General features: G+C 41.0%; 1 long non-coding RNA gene across 3 annotated transcripts in view; it reads right to left on the bottom strand.

Annotated features, from left to right (window-relative positions):
- Positions 1–26,477, bottom strand: part of LOC148000279 (uncharacterized) — a 72,621-nt gene that overhangs the window by 35,387 nt on the left and 10,757 nt on the right. For 2 of the 3 annotated variants that reach the window (XR_015641853.1, XR_015641855.1), the window contains one exon: positions 10,298–10,434. The exons of the other annotated variant lie outside the window; for it this stretch is intronic. This is a non-coding gene — a long non-coding RNA (uncharacterized LOC148000279). Of the gene's footprint in view, positions 1–10,297; positions 10,435–26,477 lie in introns of those variants that run through there. 3 annotated transcript variants of the gene reach the window in all.

Here is a 26,477-nt window from a genome sequence, read left to right as displayed (position 1 = left end):
GTCCAAAATATCTTTAATTTTGGTAAAATCTAACTTACCGTTTCTCTTTTAATGGTACACTTGGCAACAATCAAAATGAGAAAAATCTGTGGAGGTTTGGATTCCATTTGGGACCTTGTTGATGGTATCAGGTACAGAGACATGTTACAGCAGAATAAAGTAGCTTTCTTTTCTGTTGCTGTGATAAAATACTGCAACCAAGAGGACGGAGAGATGGCTCAGTGGTTAAGAACACTTGGCTGCTCTTCCAGAGGATCTGGGTTCAATTCCTAGCACCCATATAACAGCTCACAACTGTCTGTAATCCAGCTCCAGTGGTTTGACACCCTCACATAGACATAGATGCAGGGAAAACAGCACTGCCCAAAAATAGTTTTTGGGCTGGAGAGATGGTTCATCAGTTAAAAGCAGTGACTGCTCTTCCAGAGGACCTAAGTTCAATTCCCAGCAACCGCATGGTGGCTCACAACCATCTGTAATGGGATCCGATGCCCTTGTCTGGTGTGTCTGAAGACAGCTCTAGTAAACTCATATATATAATCTTTTAAAAAAAAATAGGCCAACCAAAGCAATTTAAAGGAGAAGGGATTTTTATGGCTGACAGTTCAAAGGTATAGCCAGTCACCAAGGCAGGGAATTAAGGAAGAAAGGTTTTGAAAGCAGTTGATCTCATTACAACCACAGTAAAGAAATAGAAAACTGGGAGAGTTCACTGATGTTCAGCTCTTGTTCTCTGTTTAATACAATCCACAATCTCCTGTCCTGGGAATGATCCTCCCTATACAAAGATGAGTCTTCTGTAATCAACTAATGAAACCCCCCCACAGGCTGGGCCAGAGTCATGTCCCCAGGTGCTTCTAGAGTTGTCAAGTTGACAGTTAACTCTATCCGTCACAGAGCTGAGCAGCAAAAATAGGAAGGTCAATTCTTTATAAATCTATTTTACATCTACTATTAGGTCCAAGAGTGGCCAGACAACAATCAGAGCTCTCTGATGCATAAAAATCACAGTTTTAATAAAGTCTATAGAATGAGCATTGACATATTTTTAGCAAGGACATAGTATGCTTGTCTTCTGACACTCCCGATTTTAACATTATATAAGTTAGTTTTATGCTAATTCCACCATGTGACCAACCCTGTAAGAATCTATAATTTAGGGTATAAGGATGCCCTAGAGTCACACAGCAATGCTACATCTGGAACCAAGTGTGACACACTGGACTAACGGCGCTAACACATGGTTCACTTACAGATCACCTACTAACAAATGAGCCCAGCACGGGTGTCTAAGTGCCCCAACACATTAGGACTAGTCAGAGCTACTTGGCTTATTGACTCTACCTCCAGATAAACACGATCAAACAACCTCTCTTCTTTCCCAGCCTTTGTAGCTAATCAAAGCCCGAGGACCTCGAAAATACTTTCTAATTGGTTTCATTGTTTTGTTTATTGTGCTTCTCACAGGGCAGTTAACGTTTTCTTCCACAATGGGCCCTCCTGACATTTCAGTTGGTTTTAAATGACTGTTAATGGTTTTTCTGACTTGACTAGGGAGCCCTTACTTACTAGGGGACCTTCATTTAGAAAAGGACTGGATTTTGCCTCACAGGCCTTAGAAGATACAAATATTGATATGTGGTGGGTTTGTTGCGTGAGGATGCAGACGCACACCTACCCTATGAATGAAGCGGTGCTAATGGAGTAGGTTGCCTGCATTTCCCAGTTTTGTACTTTTTCTCACATAGTGTTTTTTTTTCTTCTGTGCATCCTCCCTCACTTGCTTTGATGCCTCCCAAATTGCATCCTCGGTTCCATAGGCTGAAATAACTAACACATGAGTACATTGCTGGAATGCCAATCACTGCCATCCCTGGCCTCCTTCTTGCATTATTTGTTACTTGTTCAAATCCTTTCCTGCTCCAGTTTGTTCCCTTAAATGATGCCTTGCTTTTCTATCTTGAAAGTTTACAAATAGTTTCACCTGGTTTGGGACCTTTTAAAGCAAGACTAAGGACAAGTTATCGATGCCTTTTCTTTCGTAGAGTGTTTTTGGTATTGTACGTAAGAACTCTTTGTCGACCCAGAGCTAAGAACACTTCACCCAGGGTTTAAGTTGGAAGAAAGGATCAACAGAAGGAGTTTGGGGTTTGGGATTTGAGAGGATGTTGGAAATTATTCAGGGTCTTGCTTATGCTGAGAATCACAAGAATCTATGAATTAAAAACCCAGAACTGTACATGGGAAGTACTTCCTAGAAGTCTAAAACAATGTTTGCTTGCTTCCGTTATATCATGTAGGAATTGTTTGCTTCTAACCTTGAGAATTTAAGTGTTCTACACATTCACACTCTTCTGTTCCCAAAGGGTAAGGTCCTTAAAGTAGTATCCCTCTGTACAGATGTGCCTTTCTCTTTGGCCTGTTGTTGTTGCTGTTGTTGTTGTTGCTGTTGCTGCTGCTGCTACTGTCACTTTGCCTCTTCCTCCTCTTTTTCTACTTCTTTTCTTTCTCCCTCTCATCTCTTTCTTTTCCTTCTCCTCTTCATCATCCTGTTCTTTCCATCCCCATCTATTCTCAGGTATCCCACACAGGAGCTGTATGTGTGTATGTGAGTCCCTATGAGTGCTGCAATGAAGACACTGAGCAGTTTGGAAAGAGCTCCATTTTGTTCTCACTTCCAAGCAGAGGAAGCTCTCCATGATCTCTTTCAGGGAAGGAGGGGGACTCAGACAAGAGAAGGGAGAAAAGCAGATTCCTCATGTCTCCCTGTGCTTCCTATCACCAAGTGCAGTAGATGATGACAGAGCAAAATAATGCAGCCTGCAACTGCCAAAAGAAATGTCACGAGCTGCCAGATTTTCCCCAAGGATGGTTTCTATGGAAAATAAAATTAAAGAGAAATAAGATTATGCTCACTTAAGATATTACCACATTATAAGGAGCTTGGAAAACCAAAAAAACAGGTAAATTAAACTTCCTTTTACAGAAAGATCAATGTGTCTGCTACTTTGGTTTTCCTAATAGCATCTAAAGTAATACATTCTGTCATATCATTTACTTTAACAATCTATAGAAAAATAATATCCAGTCCAATATTACTGAGCCATAGGACCTTTTGGGGGCTTCTAGCATTTAGAAAAAATATGGGAAATCTGCAAAGAGCACAAAGTGAGCTCAGTTAGATAAAATTCTGAAAAGCAAAAACAAAGTCATTTATTCTATCTTTCCCCATGTTCTTTATGGGTTATATACATAAGCACGAAAGAAACAAAAATTAAATTGTGCTTAACTATCCGTATATTCAATAACTACATGCAGGTGGCTGATTTGTTTTGCTCTGTTTTGTTTTGTTTTGTTTTTAATGTAGGTCAGACTTTTCAAGGCACTGACATTCTATAGGGAGCAAACACTCCTACTCCCCAAACTCCCTACTCTGTGAAAGGAGACACATGACGAGCAGGTGTACGAAATGCCATACAGCATGAGAGATGACGGCTATGGAACAAGAACCAGAGGGACTGTTTGAGCATACCAAAGTAAGAAGTGAGTCGCGCACACACACACACACACACACACACACACACACACACACACACACACACAATATTCAACCAGCACCCTTAGGAAAAATCTTTAAATAAAATAGATTTTATTATAATTATGAATGCATTAGCAAGTCAATGAGATTTCGGTGATGTTTCCATATGCACATAGCTCGTGCGTTGAACTTGTTCATTCTTCTCTTTTCCATCCTTTCTCCCTAAGCTCCTTCTCAATCCCTAATCAGCCCTAGCATTTAATTTTTATATTTTAAAGACAAATTAATTACAGATGGTTAAAATTTGTTAATGTACAAAAGATATACATTATTTGAGAAAAATAAGTGTAGATAAATATTTATATGTTCTTCGATTTAAAACGGTTAAACATCAAAGCAAAACAGGAATTCTAAAGAAAAGCTAAATGGGATTAAAATGTATAGTATACAATATAGCCTACAAAGAAAATAAATGAATATACGATGGAATAAATATAAATGTATAAATATATATAAATAGTGGGTTAAATTTCAGTATATAAGGACTTTTCAAATAAGAAATGTTCCAGAAGAAATTTTAGAGCATGATGTTAAGAATTCATAACTTGGGCATAACAGTAAACACATAAACACCTGTATTCCTAGCACTCAGGAGATTGAGGCAGGAGGATCATGAATATGAAACCAGAATGAGACACATAATCAGAGTCTGGGAAGAGGAATGACAAGAAGAGCAGTAGCAGGCAGAGGAGGAGGAAGAAGAAAAAAGAGGAGGGTTCTACAAAAACAAAAGGTTCCTTCTAAATAAAACAATGTTCAGTTTATTTGTGTCTAAGAGATCCAAATTAAAAGAGCAAGCAGCATTCGCATATCAGAATTCATCTCCTGTTGACAAGGAACTTTTAAAGAAATATTATAAACACTTCCTATACTGCTGTGTGTTGGAAAGGGTCCATGGAGGAAGAGTGAAGCCATGTGTAAGCGTTTTAAGGAAATAATTAAATATGCCAGCCAAGATTCAAAGGTGAGAGATGCCTGTCTATTCCCAGTTCTCTGATGCCACTTTGTCTCCAGTGGAGAGCAGTGGGAGAAGAAGGGAAGGTTTCAGGAAAGGCTGCAGTAGTGGGAAACTCCTGAGCATTTGGCACCAGCAGAGCCATGTGTGTTGTGTCCACAATCCGAGGAAGAGCGTCATTGCAGAGACATCTAGGAGTAGTGTATGTAAATGAATATTCAAACTACATATATTTGTACACATATAGTATAAATTTAGAAATGTCCAGCATTAGAACTTTGATTAAATAATCAAATTAACTCCACTCTGTGATTTCTTACAGGCACGTTCCTCATACTGGATAATCAGAAAATGTCCTCAATATTAAGTATTTTTAAATTATAAAATATTATATAATATTGTACAAAATATGGTTAAGGAAACACCGACAATTTATGAGGAGAACAAGAAGAAGAACGAGGAAGAAAAGGAGGAAGAGGAGGAAGAGGAAGAGGAGGAAGAGGAAGAGAAGGAGGAGAGAAGAAGAAAAAGAAATGTAGAAAAGTCAAAGGTGGGACCGTTTTAGGCCAAACAACAATTTTTATCACCAGGTAGAAGAATTACAAGTGATAAACTAAATATTTGTAAGATACATAAACATAAATATCTGAATTCTGCTAAATACATGGTCTTAAAGGCTTTATGATCAATGGTATGATATAAGACACAAAATTTCCTTTTGATAGGTCATTCACTTGGTCTGTGCTTTTAGCTGTCTTAGTTTTTCTTTTGCTATCTTGTGCTGTTCTGTTATTCTTGTCTTATTTCATTTTGTAGTGTTTAGGAGACAAAAATCTCTGTAGGCTTGGCTGGCTTCATACTTGCTATATAGCTTAGGCTGGCCTTGAACTCACAGCCATCCTTCTGCCTCAGCTTCTCAAGTGGGGGGATTATAGTTGGGATTACACCCTTGATAATACAATGCATATTCTTCAAGATCATATTATTATTAATGTGAATGTAAATGCAGCTTAGTAGAAAATATGCTAATCTTTCTCATGTTTGCTAAGATTTTATTTCGTTCTTGACAAACAGGGAGACGAATTCTTGCAAAAATTATTATAAGTCACATTTTTATGTAATGTTTTGCTTGATTCTTTGCTCTGTATTCAATTAAGATTCTCTGCACACCATTGCCATTTCATTGAAAGCTCCATACACATTAAACCTGGCCCAGAATGAGAGGGGGGAAACAGGAATCTACGGAGGAAGCAATGACAACTTTCAACGTGCCTCTGTATCACTTTGGGAGTTCTGGATCCGTTTACACGCATGATCACACATTCAGTACCAGCTGAACAACGTAGCCGGGGAGCACGAAACATGTCTCACTTTTAAAATAAAGAAATGACCTAACACGCCAAGATTTTGGCTGTCCCAGAATTAGATTTCCGGTTCTTTGCCTTCTCTTCTGCTCTACACTGAGACAAAGTTGTGAGGTTTTTACGTCAACACTTGCTCCCATCATGAGCTGCATCTTGTAATTCCCAAGCCACATGGAGAAAATACTCTCGTGCTCCATTTCTAAGTATATCCCATATAGGACAGTATATCTAAGCCAAGTGAATTGTAAAAGCTGTGTCCAAAGGAATTTAAAAACCATACTTCATCCCAAAGAAAGAGGGGGATGCTCTTGGGTCTTACAAAATGGCAACTGAGATCACTACTCTGAACAGTGAAACCTGCACAGGAGCCTATGATACACACAGAGTCCTGGTGAAGCCACCACTGTGTACCAGTTGCTCCCCATATCCTACTCTGGTGTGATGATAGAAAGGAAACAAGATGCTCAGAGGTCTTTATTCTGCTGCTACCAATTTAATCTATGAGCTGAAACTAATCTTTCTAGAACAGACTCAACAATATTGAAATATTACCTCAGCAAATGTTCAAAAGATCCTAGTAGAATAAATTATATTCCCCCAAAGAGTTGTTGAATAGAGTAACAGTGGCTTGCTTCCTGTAGAAATTTTGCCAAATAATCTATCAAAGACCAAATTTGTCCAATTTATTATAATTATTCTCCACATAAACCTCAATCTAAAACTGTTTCATTGTGGATGAATGTCCTTCCTTCTTCGTGCTCACCAATTAATAGCTCTGGTGGTATCACCATCTACCAAGTGGTTCAGTGTGGCTCAATGGTAGAACCTTGACTTAGCATTCAGTCCCCAGAACTGACAGAGTGGAGAAATACATCTTAAAATTTTTCTCTTTTCTGTGAGCTCTTTACCTGAACATTCACCAAGGCCCCCAGACCCATCACAAAATTAATTCTATAGTTAATTCTATAATATCTCACAAGTATGGAGCAGATCCACTCTGTTCCCCATCCTGTCCACACCCACGGCTTTTCTCCACTGCTCCTGATTTAGACCAAGACTTCTACCACGTACAGCTCTCTCACCTCTTCATTTCCCATTTCACTACTTCTTCTGTAAGTAGTATTGTAACTACTTACAGAAGAAATTTTTTCATTCCATAGTATTCCTCTTAAACATAACTAGTGATTCAAAGAACCCAATAAGCTGTTTAAAAGCAACACCTCTAGTCAAGATGTCTTGGCGGGTAAAGCACATGCCAAACATGCGTAAGAACCACAGTCCACTGGGCTGGAGAGATGGCTCAGTGGTTAAGAGCACTGACTGCTCTTCCAAAGGTCCTGAGTTCAAATCCCAGTAACCACATGGTGGCTCATAACCATTTGTGATGAGATCGGATGCCCTCTTCTGGTGTGTCTGAAGACCGCTATTAAAATCTTTTTTTTAAAACGCTCTCCCTCTCCCTCTCCCACTCCCTCTACCCCTTTCCCCCTTCCCCCTCCCCCTTCCCTCTCCCTCTCCCTCTTTCTTACTCTCTGTCTTTCTAAAAAAAAAAAAAAACAAAAACAGAGAAGATCCACACCGCTAGCTCCCACACAAAACACAATGCTAAGGAGCCAGAGACTCTGCTTCAAGACACAAAGCCAAGGAAGACACCAGCCACCAAGCTCCAGCACATGAGCCCCCACACATATGAATTCATGCACATGCAAACACACACTAAAGCACACCACACATAATATCCACATAGGCAAAAACAAATGCACTCTTGCTGCCTAAACGGTGACCAGAGAAACTATTGGTTGCTCTGCTGCAGATCGCAAACTTGATTCACCTGACTTAGATGCAAATGTAAGGTTGAGACAGAGTAGGAGTCTGCTGTGCTCAGAGGACTTTAATTGTATGATATACTGCGGCAGTCCACTTGCTTTGATTTCATGGCAGAGGAGAGCACTTGCCCATCATAGGGCCCTGAGCTTGATCCCTGGCATTAGAAATAAAGAAATAAAGGAGAAGATGGTAGACGAGGAAAAAAAGGAGGAGAAGGAGGAAGAGGAGGAGGAGGAAGAGGAGGAAGGAGAGGAGGAAGAGGGAGAGGAGGAAGAAAAGAAGGAGGGAGAGGAGGAAGAGGAAGTGGAGGAAGAAGAGGGAGAGGAGGAGGAAGAAGAGGGAGAGGAGGAGGAAGAAGAGGGAGAGGAGGAGGAAGAAGAGGGAGAGGAGGAGGAAGAAGAGGGAGAGGAGGAGGAAAAGAAGGGGGAAAAGGAGGAGGAGGGAGAGGAGGAGGGGGAGGAGGAAGAAGAGGAGGAGGAAGAGGGAGAGGAAGAGGAAAAGAAGGAAGAGGGAGAGGAGGAGGAAAAGAAGGAAGAGGGAGAGGAGGAGGAAGAGGAAGAGAAGGAAGAGGAAGAGGAGGAAGAGGAGGAAGAAGAGGGTAATGATATTACATTTGCCTTAGAATTTGTAATAGTTTTAGCTAAAAAAGAAAAGATTCAAGAAAATGCTGGTTTAAAGGGTGAAACTGAGATTTCTAAGGATGAAAATTCAATCTAGGGTGTACGCGTACGCTGCAGTAGCAAATGACCCCCTACATCCTAATGTCTGAACATAATATGGGTTAACTTCTTGCTCATGCTCTATGACCCAATGATCAACCCTACTTAACTTTACATCTGTGCAATGACCTCCATGTGCTGACATCCACTTGAGGAGGCTAAAAGTGAGCATTCAAGTCAAGGAGGATTTTAGAATTCTTTAAAAAAAATCAAAATGATGGCACAGTCCTCGGTAAAGCATTTGCATGGCTGAATTTAACAAAGTGGAAAAGCATAATTCCCCCCAAAGAGAACCAGAAAACATTTGTGAATATGGGGGCTATATGGTATGACTGCCACAGCTATAATCTAATCTAGATCATAAAAAGAAAAATGAATAGTGTAAATTTTAGAGAAAAAAAGATGAGATTATCATTGCTAACAATGGTAATGAAAAAAAAAAACCAACTGTGAGAATCACCTGAAAACATTAAAATCCCTAAGAAAGCTGATCAAGAAGCCAGTAGTAGATTTAATAGGTATCAATAGATTACAGACAGTAGTAACAAGACACTACTGGGGGAGGGAGCTGGGGAGATGGCTCAAAGGGTAAAAGCAAAGGACCTGAGTTCCAATCTCAGTACAATAGCTTGTAACTCTAGCTAATGCCCGCTTCAGGTCCTTGTGTATGTATCTAAGTACATCTGTATGTATGTCTGTCTGTATTTAGATATGTATGTATGTGTATGTATGTATACACATGCATGCAGGTATGTATGTATACATGTGTGTATATGTATGTATGAATGTACACATGTATAATTTTATGTATTTAGAGAGCTATAAACGGGTAAAGTCAGGCTTCAGATCTATAAGGTGCAGCTCTGGTGTCTATGCTCCTTAGATTATAATCTGACCTGTGTGCTACAGTACACTGTTTTCTGTACATACTTAGGCATATGAACACACATTATAAAGATAACTCATCACAGGTTGAAGGTTCTGTTGTTGGGGTGACATGTGCATACAAGTGCAGGTGCCCACAGAGTCCACAAGAGGGTGTCTGTCCTCCCAGAGCTAGAATTACAGGGAGTTGTAAGCTGCCTAGCATTGGGTGCTGGGAACTGAACTCTGCAAGTGCAGAGACCCCTTAACTAATGCGCCATCTCTCTAGTCCTAAAAATAAACCTCAAAAGAGAAAAAATAAACTTGAGTTGCAGACAGAGTGTGATGTTTCCATTTGAAGTAGGAAATCAGAGTTCCAACACCAAACTTACTAATTATTAAATTTTAAATGTTTGAATATTAATATTAAATGATTAAATGTAAATAATTAAATATTATCACATTTTGACAATATATAGAATTAATTATGAGGTGTTTGGCATATGCTTCCCGTTTGATTCTGACCACTTTCGAAGATGCCCATTTTGTACATTAAGAAGCCAGTGTAAAAGCAGAGTGAGTTTCCAAAGGTCACAGAGCAATAAAAGTCAGGCTTTTGTTATATAAGGCACAGCTCTAGAGTACTGGAATCATAGATTATAATCTCAACGGTGTACTATGCACACAGTTTTCTGTACATACCTAAGCATATGAACACACATCATAAAAATAACTTATCACACATTAGAGTTTCTATTGTTTTCTAACTCAATACCACAGCATAAATATTTTGATTTGATTTAATAAACGTTTAATCAGCTTTGATCATTTACATCTCCTCACAAAACAAGGATTGTCACGAAAGCTTCCTTTTCGTGTTACACACAAGCTATTAGGCAAAAGAACAGTTACATACATTGCATGAATAACGGAACTCAGAACGACTGTATTCCTAAGTCTACCAAAGTACCTGTTTGCTTTTAAGTAGGGGGCTGCACCCGAGATGAACTTGTGAAAGTGTGTGGCGAAAACACACCTCGAATGCCACTTGATATTTGGGATAGTAGCGATGGTCACCCCTGATCACCTGTGTCATCTCCATTATTCCTGTAAGGACAATAGAAAATGGTCCAGTAGGGAGATTCAGGAATTGCTTTCTGTTGAGTTACTATACCATTTGAGAGTCTTTGCAATCCAAACAGGAACCCAAGAGGTACTATGATAGGTAAATCCCTTCTGGTCAACAAGGGTTCAAGATGAATGCCACAGCTCCTACTTACAAGGGCTTGATATGACAGCCTGCAAGACAGAATCAGGAATTGAAGAAGAGGCAAACATCTAATGCTTCCAGTGGGTAGGGTACAGGAGGCCCTGATTCTATAGAGTGGATCCATGTGCTACTAGCAAACTGTTTCTTAAGCTCTCCATGGGCAAAAGTTAGGAAGCAGACTTGTCCATGGGCCAATGCAAAGCTTGCTTGGAACTGAGCAGTTTGCATTTGGTATACTGGTTGTTTACTGGAAATTTCAGCAACCTAGCACCTGTCCTCAGGTGCTGTGGTCAACAGATGCTGAAACCTGTTCTTCCCAGTGGGAGAAGGGGCCATCTATCGTTCTTAAGAAATGGTTTGGTCAATATAGAATAGACCATTTAAAGAGACATCATCTCGTCCCAAGAGTAGCATATACTTATTGAGCAAATAAATCATTGAGAGAAGTCTAAATAAAAGACAGACTATAGAGGCTTCAACGTAATACTCTATTTCTAAATGATTGTTTTGATTTTAGAAATCTAAAAGCTGCTTCGAACTTTTTGTTGAAAAATAATATAAAGAAGACACGATTTGTAGCATTTAAGTAGACTAACTAATGTTATCATTGCCGAGGGCCAAATATTCTTACATTTGCTACAAAATGCAAGAGACAAAATGGAGACAACTTGTCTGTCTGTCTGCCTGTCTGTCTGTCTGTCTGCGATAAGGGTCTCAGTACATTATCCAGGTAGGACTCAAATTTCTGGGCTCAGCACAAGCTTCTGCCTCAGCCTCCGAGGCATTTACAAGCATACAGACGCATGCCGTCACTAGCAAGCTGGAAAATTCCTCAGAGTGAGATGAGTTAGAAACACAAAACACAGAGGAATCCGAAATAAACATATTTGATGACCGTGAGTTCTGGAAAGATTCCAAAGAATTCAAAGTCATTCACATCGTTTTTGCCGTCAAGAACAGGAAGGGAGATAGATATTGTTCCTAAAGCCGGAAGGACGATAGTACGCAGAAGCCATGTTAGGTATTCATCGTGGCTTGCATTTTGCTCTTGCTGTGAGATTTGACTAGAAACCCCGAGGTCTGTCTATCCACAGGTCCTGGAGGTAGAGAGAACCAGAGAATCGGAATGTTGAAAGGTTCTGGAATACTTCATCCAAGAGTCTGAACTCCAACCTTTGGATGTGTTTTCTCCTGAGTCACTCAGGAAGCTGAACACTCCATGCCGCGGAGTCCACAGCCTACGTCTCAACGGCTTTATCTCTAGATCCCATGAGTAATAAAAAGAATAACAGGGCAATGACCTTTTCCTACTTCACAAAGATGTTCTGCAGATTAACTAATTAATGATTATAAAGTGTTACATCTTATTAACTTTATTATGATCATTAACGTTTCACGATGAGGAGATAGATTCAAGAATAAAAAGCAAGCCTCAGTAGATGGCGTTCTGCCCTCTAGTACTAGCGCCAACACTAGCTCAGATCTGGAGGAGAACATTTCTGATAACTTCTTGTTCCTGATCATTTAAACAATAGTATCTTTAGAGTGGTCCCTTCAGGCACAGTAAAGATCTCCAGAGACCCATCCTGTATTCAATAACAATTTAACTATCATTTGCTTGTGCTTTCGAACTGACTCCAGGAATGGTAGTACTGATCATCAAATACAGATTTTCTTTTTAGAATATCTGCTTTTGAAAGTTATGTTAACATATAGATACAACAAATACACAAAAGTTCACTTTTATTACATAGCTCAAATATAATTATAAAATATGTAAATATAGCAAAATACAGGATTCAACAAAATATTATACATTCAAGGGACATGTGATTATATACTATTTCATTGCCTTACATTATTTGCTTAAATTCACTTAGCAATCCCTTTACTTTGTCTTAGACTAACAGAATCATTAATTTTGTATTTTTCTCTTTCACCTCATCAGAGGAATTGAGTTCCTTTCACAAGCTTTAGTCTGGTAGATATTCGAAATGTGGTTCTGAACTTCCATAAATAATGTGTTCATGGTTCATCCTCCTGCATCAGAACCCTCTGGTTAGGTCTCTTGAAGCAATTAGTTGATTTCCATTGTGGTCGCTAGCTGATCACCCAATATCTCAGACAAGAGGATCACAGCAGTACAGATATATATATGTTCAGCTAGGCAGATTTCAAAGGGAGGGATTTCTTTTTTTCATTTTTGCCTGAGCAACAGACATTCAGCAGTTTGTCCAAGATCATGGGACAACAAATTGTGGAATCAGCTATAAGCCCAGGCAATCCTAATACAAACGCCAGCTATTCAGCAGCTACATTTTCTCCCTCCACACTACCAGTACATCATACAGGCATGGAAACCTGCATAACATGATGTGATTTGGCCAGAGAAGATCAAGTGTACATCTACTCTTGATGGACAATTCTGGAAACTAATTTACTAGGCAAGTATGTTCCGGTGGGGGATTTCGGACACTTTTCTTTTAGGAAGGTCCAGTTCCCTTCCTTGAACAACAATCTCTTTCCTTATATGCAGAAGCGTCTGTTCTGTTATTGCCACACTTGCGAAACAAGGTTTTGTTTTACCTCCCTATTAATTCAGGGAGTGTCTGCGCGGGGACACTTTGGGGAGGGAGGGGCTGTCGGGTGGATTATTGGCTTTAGAACTTCTGGACGGCTTTTCCTGGAGATAAAGACAACATCAAGCCTCTGTACTTTTCCTTCCCAGGTGGGAAGTTTGGCCCCGGGACAGTGTTTAGGTGATGGAACGCCTTGGCACTTGAACAGAGAGAAATGAGCATGCGAATGTCAGAACGGTGCTCACCTGGAGAACTGGAATCCTAGAGATCATTAGGGATCCTATTAACATCGAGTGCGCTGTGTGGAACGCTATTGGGTTGGTACTTTCCATACCAGGGATTGAACCTGGAGCCCCACACATGCCAGCCAAGCTACCACTGAGCTCTATGCACAGTTACTCACTCTGTTTTGAGACTAGGTCTCTCTAAGCTGCCCAGAATTATAATGCTTTCCCAACCTGTCCTGGAACTCAGACTATCCACTGAGAAGACCTTAGAATTGTGAACCTCCCACCTCAGCCTCCTGAGTAGCCCAGATAATGTGACCATGCCTCCATTACTATTATTATTATTATTGTTGTTGTTGTTGTTATTATTATTATTAAATTACTTTTGGACTTCCCTAGTAAACCTAGAGTGCAAAGATTGATGGGGGGGGGGGATTTAAACCAACCTAATGATATCCAATAAGTAAGAAAATAGTCCAAATTTTACATTAGATACCTGTCACAAGGAGTAGAAATTGCTATAACCTGTTTTTTAAGTGGTAAGTTTGGGCAGCTATTTCTAGTCATATAAGATTCAGTGCTGAGTCCAAAGAGCTAAAAGAGTGGCCCTAATTGTTCGGGGGTTTTGTTTTGTTTTGTTTCTTTTTCTTAATTAAGGATGGATCCAGGTCCTCATCCTCTGTCACTGAGCTACATCTTCAGTTGTTGTTCGAACAGTATCTCCCTGTATTGCCCAAAGGGATTATGAACTCACAATCCCCTCTGTCTGTTTCCCAAGTGTTAGGATTACAGGTGTGTGCCACCTTGAGTGACTTCAGCTTTAAAGAAAGTGGGGAAAGGAAAGTTGTTGCCGCTGTCCATGAATGGGTCACTTCAAGATGACTAACACATCCTTTGCTTTGGAGGCTGGACCAGTGGCTGAAAAACCTCAGTGTAGCTTCTTTCCTACTTCTCTGTTGGCACAAGAAAATTGTTTCTCCAAGGGGTGGTAAATTTGGCAAACGCAGATCTTCCTCGGTATAACTTTAAAACCTTTGTAGAGTGGCCACCGAGATCTGTGCTCTGTGTAAGACTCTAATATTTGTGTTTGAAATATTCATATCTTCCCATGTATTTCAGTCCTCTCCAAAATTTTATGATAACCAATGCACCGGGATTGTTGTGCAAATTTCACTTTCTTCTTTATTCTTGTTGCTTTACGTGGTCTCCTATAGCCTAGGTTAGCCTCCAACTTCCTTTTTAGCCAAGGCTGCCCTTGAATTCTTGATTCTCCTGTCTCAACTGCCCAGCTGCTCAAATTCCAGACATATATCACCACATCCAACTTGCAAACTGTTCTAAATGTACATAGATTGATTAAGAAATAGCAACAGCAACAATAATTCTTTATGTTTGCAGTTTGTTCAACTACTTTCAACCTATATTTAGTGACGTCCACAGATATGGAATCTATGGCTTCCTAAGACTGAGCATGCAATTGCTCAAGAAACATGATTCAATACTGAGATTTTTTTTTTATGACATCTATGTTGAATGAGATGATATTTGTTTTTGATCCATCTGGAGAATAATGGCTGGGCTTTAATGTATTATCTTTGAAAAGGGCATAAAAACTGAACTGCAGTTACTGTGTACAGGAGACAAGGCTAAAATAAAACACAGTGGTGTATACATTTAACATCATTTTCCTTGACTGTATACATTTCATGTCACTTCAAGGTTTTATTACGGGATTGGTTTTTGTTTGTTTGTTTGTTATTTTTGGAGGTAGGGTCTCATTATGTAGCATTTGCTGGACTGGAACTCACAGTATAGACCAGGCTACTCTCAAACTCATAGACATCCTCCTGACTCTGTCTTTTTAGTACCTGGATTAAGAGTACACACCATCTCAGTCAACATCTCTACATTTTCTCAAACTTTTATCAAATTCACCACAAGCTGTCTTCAAATTAGAACATGGTGACACATCCCAAGAAGATTCCAAAGAGGACAGTATTTCAAAGTCACAATAACATTGAAAAGGTTTGGGTTGGTTTTTGGTCTGAGGTAGGGGTAGGGGGTGGAGTGGTGAGGAGTGGTGATCATCAAATTATAAAACCTGGGACAAAAACATTAATGGCCTTGCTCTATTTTAGTTATGAATTCAAGCTGGTAACACTGAATTACTAATGTAAAACATTTACACCTGGATTGTCTCGGAGGAAATGGCTGTCTCTGTGGCCTCAGCTGTGACATGGACAGGGTAACACCTGCTCTACTTAACAGCCCGAGATGAGCAGAGCTTATTTCCAAGTTGGAGCCCTGGGGGGGGGGGGGGGAACTACTCTTCCACATGTTGGTTCAAATACAGTCTTTGTAAATTTTCACTTTAATTCAGTGAGACTCTGATCCGTTAGCTAGGACATGCTTTCCAGAGGACTATAACTAGTATCAAGAGAGATGAAGGGAACCTGTGAGTAGAGTTGAACAACATCAGCCAAATGCATCCTGGCCATCTGGGTGGGACAGACGTGTGGTCAATTGCCTTCGCATGACCTCAGAGGGCTATCGCTTTAAATAGTGTCAAAGTGTCACAACGTGAGAATGAAAAGAATTCTTTCAGTTGGGTGTATAGGAAGGAACTTGAGGGACCATCTGTTGGAGATGGTTCTTCTTTGCCTGTGTTTTCCAAGGACATTTTAAAAAAATATTTATTACATTCATTTATTTATCCCTTGGAGAAGAAGTTCACACCATAGCCGTTGTGTGGTGGTCAGAGGAAAACAATATGTAAGAGGCCGTTCTCTCCCCCCACCTCAGGGAACCGAGAACAGAACTCATGTCATTAAGCCGGCCACAAGCACCCTTACCCACTGAGCCATCCCACTGATCCCTAAGAATGCGTGTTTTATTGATCTTCACTCTTTTTGTTTCCTATCAATCACATTTTACCCTCAAAACTTTTGCACACACTACAACCTCACCTAGTGAGCTCTTCAGGTCCTTTGCAGAGCCTGAGTTCTAATTCCAGTACATTCTCCAATGGAACGGCCAAAAAGGCATTTCTTGACCATTCCCTCAAAGCCCAAGGGCGCACCAGCTCATCTCTGCCCAGAACATCCTGCCCACTCTCCAAGTTCTTCAGCTAAATAAACCTAATGCCCCTCGATTCTTTCAGTCTATTTAATAACCACAAACACTAATCGGATGCTTCCTATATGCTAGTTGATCCGCACGTCACCTCTTGAAACCCTCCCCATGGTGTGTCACGATGTCCATCCCTCCATTACAGCTAAACTCACCGGAAAGAGGTCAAAACCCTGCTATGGATCACATAGCAGAACTGGGCAATCCTTTCGGCAACCCAATTCAGCAAGTATCCACCCCATGGAGAGCATTTGGCTGGGTGAGCATTTAAAGTTGGCCAGATTTCACCTCTGCTCAGAGGGGCCTTCAAAAGAGTCACAGCAAGGTCCTCCTGTTGTGCGCCACGTGAACGAACGAAACAGGTGGCAATGCTCCCTGGCCCTTGAGGGAGGGAGCTGCTGCAGATGGAGGCGGGGAGATTCTGCAGGCCAGCTGTGACTTGAAGGAATTTGTAAGAGGTAGCAGAGTCTTCGTGCCAGGGGCATTCCAGGCAGGGGAGTACTTGCTTTTTGAGTCATGTCAGTTCCAGATGTTTAGTATATGAAACCAGCTGTAGGCAAGACCATATTTAGGGAAAACAGCAAGAGGAGAAACAGTAAAAACTCCGAAGTGGAGAGGATGGTAAGTAACGTGCTGTTCAAGCAAGAGGACCTGAGGCCAACCGCAGAATGCACTCTGTCTATCGCCTGCTTATGGACCTAGTGCTTGGAAGGTAGAGAGAGGGGCATCTCATTGGAACATTGGCCAGCCGCAGTAGCTTAATCGAGCTCTGTGAAAGTGAGAGACTCTGTCTCAGGAAACAGCATGGCCAAAAGCAATATGGGGAGGGAAGGGTTGATTTCATCTGTGATATTTCCACATCACAGGCAATCATCAAAGAAAGGAAAGGGGAGTACTCAAGGCAGGAACTTAGAACCAAGAACTGAAGCAGAGGTCGGGGAGAATGCTTACTCCTCATGGCTTACTCAGTGTGCTTTCTTATACCCCCACGAACACCTGCCCACGGTGGCACCACCCACAGTGGGCCAGGCCCTCCCACCTCAATCACTAATCAAGAAAATGCACCACAGGCTCGCCCACAGGCCAATTTTACTAAAGCATTTTCTCACCTGGTAGTCTTTTCCCACTAGCTTGTGTCAAGTTGACATAAAACAAACGAACACACCATAGTTTCCGCTTTTTTTTCCTCCCCATCTCTACAGACTACACTGTGATGAGGCCCTTTCTTCTCCAGAGAAGGGTTAGTGAATATTTTCCTTTTAGTCTCTTTCACTCAGCTCTATCTATAGCTTTTCTATATCACCAGCAGAGGAAGCTTGCAGGACTGTCTTTGTGGGTAGTAGTGGTGGTTGGGTGATTGTTTAGTTAGTTGATTTTGCAGTACTGGGTTTTGAACCCTGGGCCTTCTGCACACCAGCCAAGTGCTTAATCACTGATCTCCACCCAACCCCAGGCACTAACTTTACTTGAGTTTCTTCTCTCTTACCTTGTAACTTTCCTAGTTATAACCTCCTTGTCATGGCTCCCTGTTTTCTACTTCTAAACTAAACCGTTTTCTCAAGACACATCATCCATCAATTTAACCTACTTTTCAAAGCTTATTTTTTCAATTCATATCTCTAGCTAATTCCATGATCATTTCTGCCCTTTCCCCCATGACATCTTAAATCACTTCTGTTGCTGGCTCTGTTTCCCCAAATGCTTATCTGCCCACTTGATTCTTAACTGAATGGAGTCTTAAAGTTGAGAACAAGGATTTAAGTAGGCCAGAGTGAGGGTTAGGTGACTAACTCTAGCACGTAAACTGCCAAGTGCAATTGCACACCTGGGATAGAGTCAAGAACACCCAGAGAAGCCAACCATAGTTGACACCCATTTCTCCTGGATCCAGCTCGTGTGACCAGTTCTGCTGACCTAAATCCTGTGTGACACTTGTTAACTTCTAATGCTTCCCATTCCAATGATGTTCAGGCAAGCAGGAATCAAGAGCGAATAATGCTAGAGAATAATTGAGCCCTGGCAAGGCAAACCGTCCCCCACATACAGTAGGTAAAGATTGAAAAATTAAAGCCAGTGCTCTCTCGCTTGACTGGACACCCAAGCTCGGTAAAAGACAGTCGAAACCCGCTAAGCATACATAATGTCACGAAGGACACAACTCGAACACTTTGTGGCTTGAACATTTATAGGGGTAACAGAATGCATTCATCATTTGGAACTAATTTTACAGTTCACTGGCATTACACGGAAGCCCTCTGGACTGCTTCTCCTGCAATGAGAAAGTTTCCAGAATTGCAGTTTCCACTGGCTTCCTGCAGAAAACAGTCTCCACTAAAGTTGGATGCATTCTGAGCAGTGTGAAATTACACTGTGGCCTAGGGAGAAGGGTTCTGTATCACACCTCTAAGGGTGGTGTATCTGTGTTTTCCATTTTGTGTTGCTTTTTCTTTAGTTTTTTTCTTTTTCCAACTTGAACCTGTCAAGATATACCAGCTGGGGCAAACTTCTCCCTCCTTGTGGTGTCAGAAATTTGTAGGAGTTGTGTTTCTTTTTGATACCGAATCACCCAGGGTTGAAGATGGCTGTTCCTATTTATGAAATGTGTTCTGCTGAGTTTAGGGATGCGTTTCTTTTTCATCGTTTTTCAAAAGAAACCGAATTGCTTTTTCTGGAGCATGGGTCTCAATCCCCTCTGCATTTCTCTTTGCATGTATGCTATTGTCGTCGAGGTTACAGAGCTCAGGAGAAAAGATTTCAATAGAAGTGGAAGTCACGTGCTGAGCAAAATGTGTGTGGTGGATTTTTTTTTCACCCATAGAAAGCAGCCTATGGTGTCTCCCATGTCTGAGAGTGCATCTTCTGGGATCCCTCGGCACCACACTTAGCTCAGTGGGTGGGCATCATCCTGTAACTGTGACCCTGTTGCTGCTGCTGCTGTATAATTCTGCCCTCGCCTCCTTCTCCCATTAGATGCAGCTGTCCCTTAGGACTGGGGCCGGATTGTTTATCGGTATTTTCATTGCCCAGAATAATGCTCAGTAAGTGTGAATGGGATGAGTCAGAGAGATAATTACCTGCTCTGAGATGTATAGGACTTGTTTATATAGGGATTAAGCAAAAGATGAAACTGTGGCAAAGTGGAAAGATGTTGGACGAGAAACCAGTCCCTGAGGGGGGGAAATATTCTAAATAAATTGTTGGGGAAACCCTTGAGAAAGTTTTCTTTCTTTCTCTTTTCCTGTTTTCTCTGAAGCCTGGAAGAGTCCACAGAAGCAAAACTAACTGGAGAGGAGTTTCTTTCTTGAAGACTGGACTCAGCATCCTGAAGCTCTGCGTGTACTTGGTGACCTTCCTGTGCTAGCATTTTCTGAGGGGAAAAGTCAAAGTGCCTTGAGAATTACTGTTAAAGGTAGAGACCGTCCCAGGACTGGTTGGATGAGCAGAACTGAACAGGATAAAAGGATGAGTTGATTTATGTTTTGGAGTAGAACATATGGATTGATGTTTGTTTATTTATTTATAGACATTTATTTCTCTTTTTATGAAATAAAGCAGACTGAATATAAAGAACTTCCCTCATCATAAGCATACACTTGGGTGATGGTACATCAGGGCTCCCCTCCAGCCCTAAATAGAAAGGCTTGCTGGGATGTTCCCTTAGAGTACAGGGTTTGAAATGATCCAAAGAGCAGCTGACCATAGTTTTTAAGAGGTATTGACTCTAGGGTCTGATGACCTAAATCTGCTAATCACTTACTGTGTTGCTTTGCAGACGTTTGTTTGTTCATTTTTATTTTTTATTTTCTCTTGTCTTTATCCTTTTTCCCTTGTTTTTTCTCTCTTTCCTTTGTGTGTGTGTGTGTGTGTGTGTGTGTGTGTGTGTGTGTGTGTGTGTGCAGGAGGCACTCTGGGATGGGAGCGTGTAGGAAGGAGGTAGGAGCACAGACTAGAGATCAATCTCAAGTGTCATTACATCATGACTTTTTTGTTTTTTGTCTTCTTTTTACACAAAGTCTGTCATTTTCCTGGAACATGCTAATTCAACTAGGCTCGCTGACCACTGAGCATCAGGGATCCTCTTGACTCTGCCTCCCTGGCAACAGGATGACAACTACACCAACATGTCTTGCTGTATTTCCTTTTTACCATGAGTCCTGGAGTATAAACTGTGGTCCTCATATGTATACAGAAAGGACTTTACAGACAGAGCTGTGTCCAACTGAAGTTTCTTCAGGCTGGGGAGATAGCGCCAAAAGAAAAGCACTTGCCCCACGAGTAATTGCCACAGAGTTCAGATACCCAGAACTCACATAAAAAGTGAGGTGAGGGGATGATTTCAATGGTCAGGAAGCAAAGATGGGAATTCCTGAAACAAGCAAGCCAGGCAGACTAGCTCCAGCATCAGCAAAAGACCTTATCTCTATGCATAACATAGTCGGTAACTAAGGGGGACATCTGGCATCAGTCTTGGAACTTAACACTCACACCCATGTGTCAGGGCATACACATGCATAAACATGCAATCACATACATGTGCACATACATACACACATGAAAGAGAGAGAGAGAGAGAGAGAGAGAGAGAGAGAGAGAGAGAGAGAGATTTATCTATTTGAACTCAGCTGTTCAGCTAAAGCAGAAGGGACCTGTCCACACGGTTTTGATGACTGATCAGTCAATACATTCTTACTGCAATAACCAAGCTAATATTGGTGTAATTTATGTGCTATAGAGAGCTTTAAATTCCTATGTGATAGCTCCCTAAGATGGTGCTCGAAATTGAAAAGTTTCTGCGTATCTGTGGTCCTATGAGATTAATGTGGGGAGAGGAATTTTATTTTCCATAATCCTTTCCTGTATGTTCAAAAGGCTATGAGTTTGATCCTATCCAATGTAATTAATCTGATGATGACTACCTCTCAGTAAAAGCTGCTATGTTTATGTAAAACATGATATTTAAACAATAAAAGAAGCTAAGGAGTCAAAAACAATCAACAAAATGGTTAAGTGACATTATCCTTCGATGGAAAAAAATGAGATGAATTTTCTTGCTTTTCTTTTGCATCTATATATCCCACATTTTGTCAACATGAAGTCCCAAGAGACAGAAAAATGAATTAATTTCAGATCATCTAGCTTATCTAGACAGTAGTTTGATTTCTTTCTTCATCGACTACGTTCTTTCCATTACCTGGTGTTTTAAGGCTGTTGTCCTTAGAGAAATGAATCTGCAGACCACAGGTCAGATATCAACATTCCTCAACAATGGAACTGCCAACGTAAAAACAAAGACTTCCTCAGAACTTGCTGTCAATGTCCCCTGACATGCTCACTGGCTTACCCGGATGGAAAGTCACTAAAGTTCCCTATGCAAAGTGGAAGCAGAGGCTGTAAGATTCTGTGTTGTATCGAGACACACCACACACACACACACACACACACACACACACACACACACACACTTCCTGCCTTACATGAAGAAACAGAACAGAAACACTTAGAGAACAATTCAGATGGTAAATTTCAAGCTTTAAAACACCCTTGAGAACTTTTAAGGATGTGTAAAGCCTATCAGATCTATGACTGAAGATGTAGGTAACTGGCAAAGAGTGAGTATTTTCTTAGTGTTTAACAGCCCTGTATTTGGTCTCCAGTACAGCCCAGAAGAAAAGAGGAATTAAAATGAATCAAATCACTTCATAAAGCCATGGGTCAGGTAAGACTTCTCAAACAACCTCTAAGATCCCATGATCTAGAATAAAGTTCACTCTCATAATCTTGTTACCCTCATATTTTGATTTATATCACCAAAAGCTTCATCTCTAGCTAAATCAGAGATCCTCTAATAGACCTTAGGAGACCTTGCATTTGAAAGTTCTCCAGTGACCCTTGGGCCATGACCTCAAATGTGAAGGTCCTCCAGTGGCGATTTGGTTTACTCGTGTTTGTAAAATTGTCCACATCATCCCACTGATATGAATTCATAAATCATATGATTCACAAAAAGTACTGCACACCTTGCTTATAACTCCACACCATTCATTGGATTATCCTGGGTACATTTTCCCCATAGGATATATGAATAGGTGTGTGCCGGTTTGAAAATTAAGACTTCCTTAAAACACCACGACAAATACCCTGTGGTTTACTTACTAGCTCAGAAAAGTCACCAGTGTTTCCCATACAGACCGGAAGCAGGTTGTGGGATCTTTGTTAATCCTTGTTGTCTCTGGAAACACACACACACACACACACACACACACACACACACACACATACACACACATGCACACACACACACCATGGGAGACTATGGAGAGGGGACAAACATGGGCGGGAAATAGAAATGGACAAAATCCAAGCTCGTCAGAATCATCTTTGAGTAAGGATGGGCACCAGCAGATGAGAGGGAGATGAATCTCAGCATCAAAGTTAGCAATCTGCTGCATTCAAAGGCAAGGTGGCATGGGCACCAACGCTAGCCGCAGTGGCATGCTCCAGTCCGAGGCTGATAGAGATTTTAGAATTAAGGTGGAACCCATTTGCTCTATCTTCTGTGGTTACGACTAGCCAAATAATTATGAAGCTCATATTGTCCCCTTGAATAACATATTTACAAATGTAAACACGAAAGAAAAAGAATAAGAAAGGAAGACAGACAGACACATCTTCCAAAATTCTGTACTTACCTTTGATGCGTAAATCCTGGTCATTTTTAGTCCCATCATGTAACTGTGAATAACTGACCAGACTCTTTCGCAATGAAGCTAAACTGAAAGATATCATTACCACTAATATTGCCTTGTCATTTAGAACAAGGACTGTCATGTAGCCATGGGGAAAAGGCAGACGAAGTGTAAATGAAACTTAATGGAGTCAATGCTAGTGTGAATGACAACTTAAACCAGTGGTTTGCTACCTGTGGGTCGTGACCCCTCTCAGGGTCACATATCAGATATCCTGTATAACAGATCCTTACACTATGGCCCAGAACAGTAGCAAGATTACAGCTGTGAAGTAACAACAAAGTAATTTTATGGTTGGGGGTCACCACACCATGAAGAACCATATTAAAGGATCACAGCGTCACAGCATTAGAAAGGTTAAGAGCCACCGAGTTAAACAGTTCAGAATTCAAAGAGGTGCACAGCCAAGTGGAGCAACACATTTGTATAAAACTGAGAGAAAGAATACAGATTTTTCTTGGATCGCTACCATATACATGTGCACGCACATTCACAGATACACAAACATAGGTACACGCAAAACGACTAAGCAAATGACATCATACCCAGTGACACACAGGGAACTATGGGTGTATTGAAACTCTACAGACCCAAGTCTACAGACGTTGGTCCCAAGTTCACTGTAACTCACTGCTCTGGATGTTCACTGATGTTAACTGTCCATATTATTCACTTGCTCAAATTACATAGCAGTTCACTGCCTTGTAGAGAAAGAAGCCCTGAAGACAATAGAATAAAGGAACTCCCATGCACTGGGAGATTTAGTAATGAATCCTACGGGATTGAAACCCCCTATAGTGGGTTAGCTGCATGAAGCAATGTTTGCCAGAGCCTGGTGAATCCGGGCATTATAGTGCCGTGGAGAACTTCCCATTTGAGCTATGATCTCTACATGTATACAGCAAGGCAGAAAGGGCCTTCCCCACAAATCTCACATTGATAAAAAGCAGTCATGCTACTATGTGGTTTTCCAGACTCATAGCTGTGAAGCCTTTTTTATTCTTCTTCTACCTTGGCTTAACTACCACTGAGGTCAAAACAGGAAGAAGAAGAAAAAAAACAGACATCAATTATGTCAGAGAATTAGTTCATTCATTTGTTTATTCACAGGTTCATTTTAATTCAGTGTGGAATGTCAAAATATGATCTCAATCAGGCATCTCCCTTTAATTTCCAACAATAGAATTAAAGGATTTTCCACTTCATTGAAGGCATTTCTGACGAGCAGATAGACTGTGGGAGCACACTGAAGCCTTGCCAACACAGTAGTGAGCGCCATGGTTTGAAAGCAGTTTGACTGTGTCCTTGAAAGTCTCCAGTGCTAGAACGCACTGAGCCCCAGTGTGGTGATGTTGAGCGGAGTGGGGACCTTTAAAAGGTGGGGCCTAGTAGAAGGTAACTAGGTTATCAGGCACGTTGCCCTTGAAAAGGATTAGTAAAGTTTTCATGCAACCCCAATATGGTTCTACATTCTGCAAGATCAGACTTCCCTACAAAAAGCAAGCTGGCAGCAGAAACTGGCCTGAGAGAGTAGACAGAAGTCTGACTCTTGCGGTAAACTGATTCACTTTTAGTAAGGGAATTTGGAGTAGAACGAATCTTGAAATGAATGGTCTAAAGTGCCTTCTCTTTTTCTTAGTAAGAACAGTCTGGTTCCTAGTGACTCTGGTTATCCCTTCCAAACCTTCCAGAAAGAAACCACAATGTCTTTCAGGCTTGGCATCCTCATTAGGACCACCTGTCCATAGGAGCCTCTTACATTTTGCCATCTGCTTTCTCTACACTTTGACATTCTGTTGTGTTTTGAGGCTCCAGAAACTCCTCACTCATGGTAATCCTCCTGCCTTAGCTTCCGAAGTGGTGGAATTACAGGTATGGAACACCTGTCTGGTCTTCTTCCCTTTTAAGTATTTCTTGGTCACAGTATTTCAGGACTCTGTCTTCTAGAATGAATGATATGTCTGATATGATATTAATTAAAATTCTTTATCACACTGCCCTCTCCTTTCTGTTACACAGTAGGGATACTTACGGCTTTTGCATTTTCTTTTTGGAAATTGAAACTCAGAGGTCATAAAGAATTATTAAAACACATTCTCTATTAGCTCTACCAGGAATCCATTGGAAAACATATTGTCCTCATTACTGTATAGGATTAAAATAATGTCATTTATTACAACTAAAACCCACAGTGGCCAATTTTAGTATGAACCAACACACACACACACACACACACACACACACACACACAAACACACACACACACACACACACACACAAAGACTATGTGTTGTTACTCAGCCCTTCCTCATCATGGAAACTTGAGCAAATTGACCTTTTATTTGAGGTAACTGGTTCCAAACATTGTTTATGCCATGACTTTGGCCCAACAGTCCAGTAAAAACAGCATTTCTAGAGGAAAATTGAGAATCCCTCCCCCAGCCAAACCAAGAAATACATGAAATGGAGGCTTCGAATGGGACTTCTGCATTGGCCTGCTCTGAGACCCTGTAACTCAATTCATCTCAATAACCTCTCTTACATCTCCGTATTTCCCTTCTATGTCCTGTACTGCTTGATCCTGGAAACTTGACTGAGGTGACAAGACAGTGAAGAAAGGACAGACACATAAGGAAAAGCTGGGTCATACAGGCTATGCTTGCTCTGATGGAGGGGCACTGACTAGGCACCAACTTGGCATCTGAGAACTTTCACTATATACAGCACCAGAAGGCAGATCACTGGCCTCAGTAGGAGGGCTCTGTAGGGGAGCAGCCTTCAGTTACCATTCAGGAGGAAGCTGCCCTGTCTAGTTTTTGCACACACTGATCAATCCTTTGCAAACACCTGTAGTTGGACCAGCCAGGCCTGTGAGCCTCCACCAAAGGAAGGCTTTGCCAGTTTCCAAGGGTCTGAGACACTGGTCCTTGTCAAGAAGACATTCCCACTCAGAGCTTCTTCAGCTCCCCACATGTTCTGTACTTAGTCATCGCAAAGTTGAGGTCGCCATGGACTCCTTTATTGATTGGTTGTTTGATTGGTAGAAGTCATTATTGTAAAATAACTGAAAATTCATCTTTGGGATTAATGCTGTCAGTAAGGCAAGTTAATTAGTCATATTTAACAGTCTAAAGCCACATATGCCTTACATCTGTGGTGGCTGGACAGTTAACACAGAAGTTAAAGGATTTCTAAATGT

The sequence above is a fragment of the Rattus norvegicus genome, chromosome 17 (genome assembly GCF_021556685.1).
Source record: "Rattus norvegicus strain SHRSP/BbbUtx chromosome 17, alternate assembly SHRSP_T2T, whole genome shotgun sequence".
Classification (NCBI taxonomy): Eukaryota; Metazoa; Chordata; class Mammalia; order Rodentia; family Muridae; genus Rattus; species Rattus norvegicus.
This window is presented reverse-complemented; position numbering and strand designations above follow the sequence as displayed.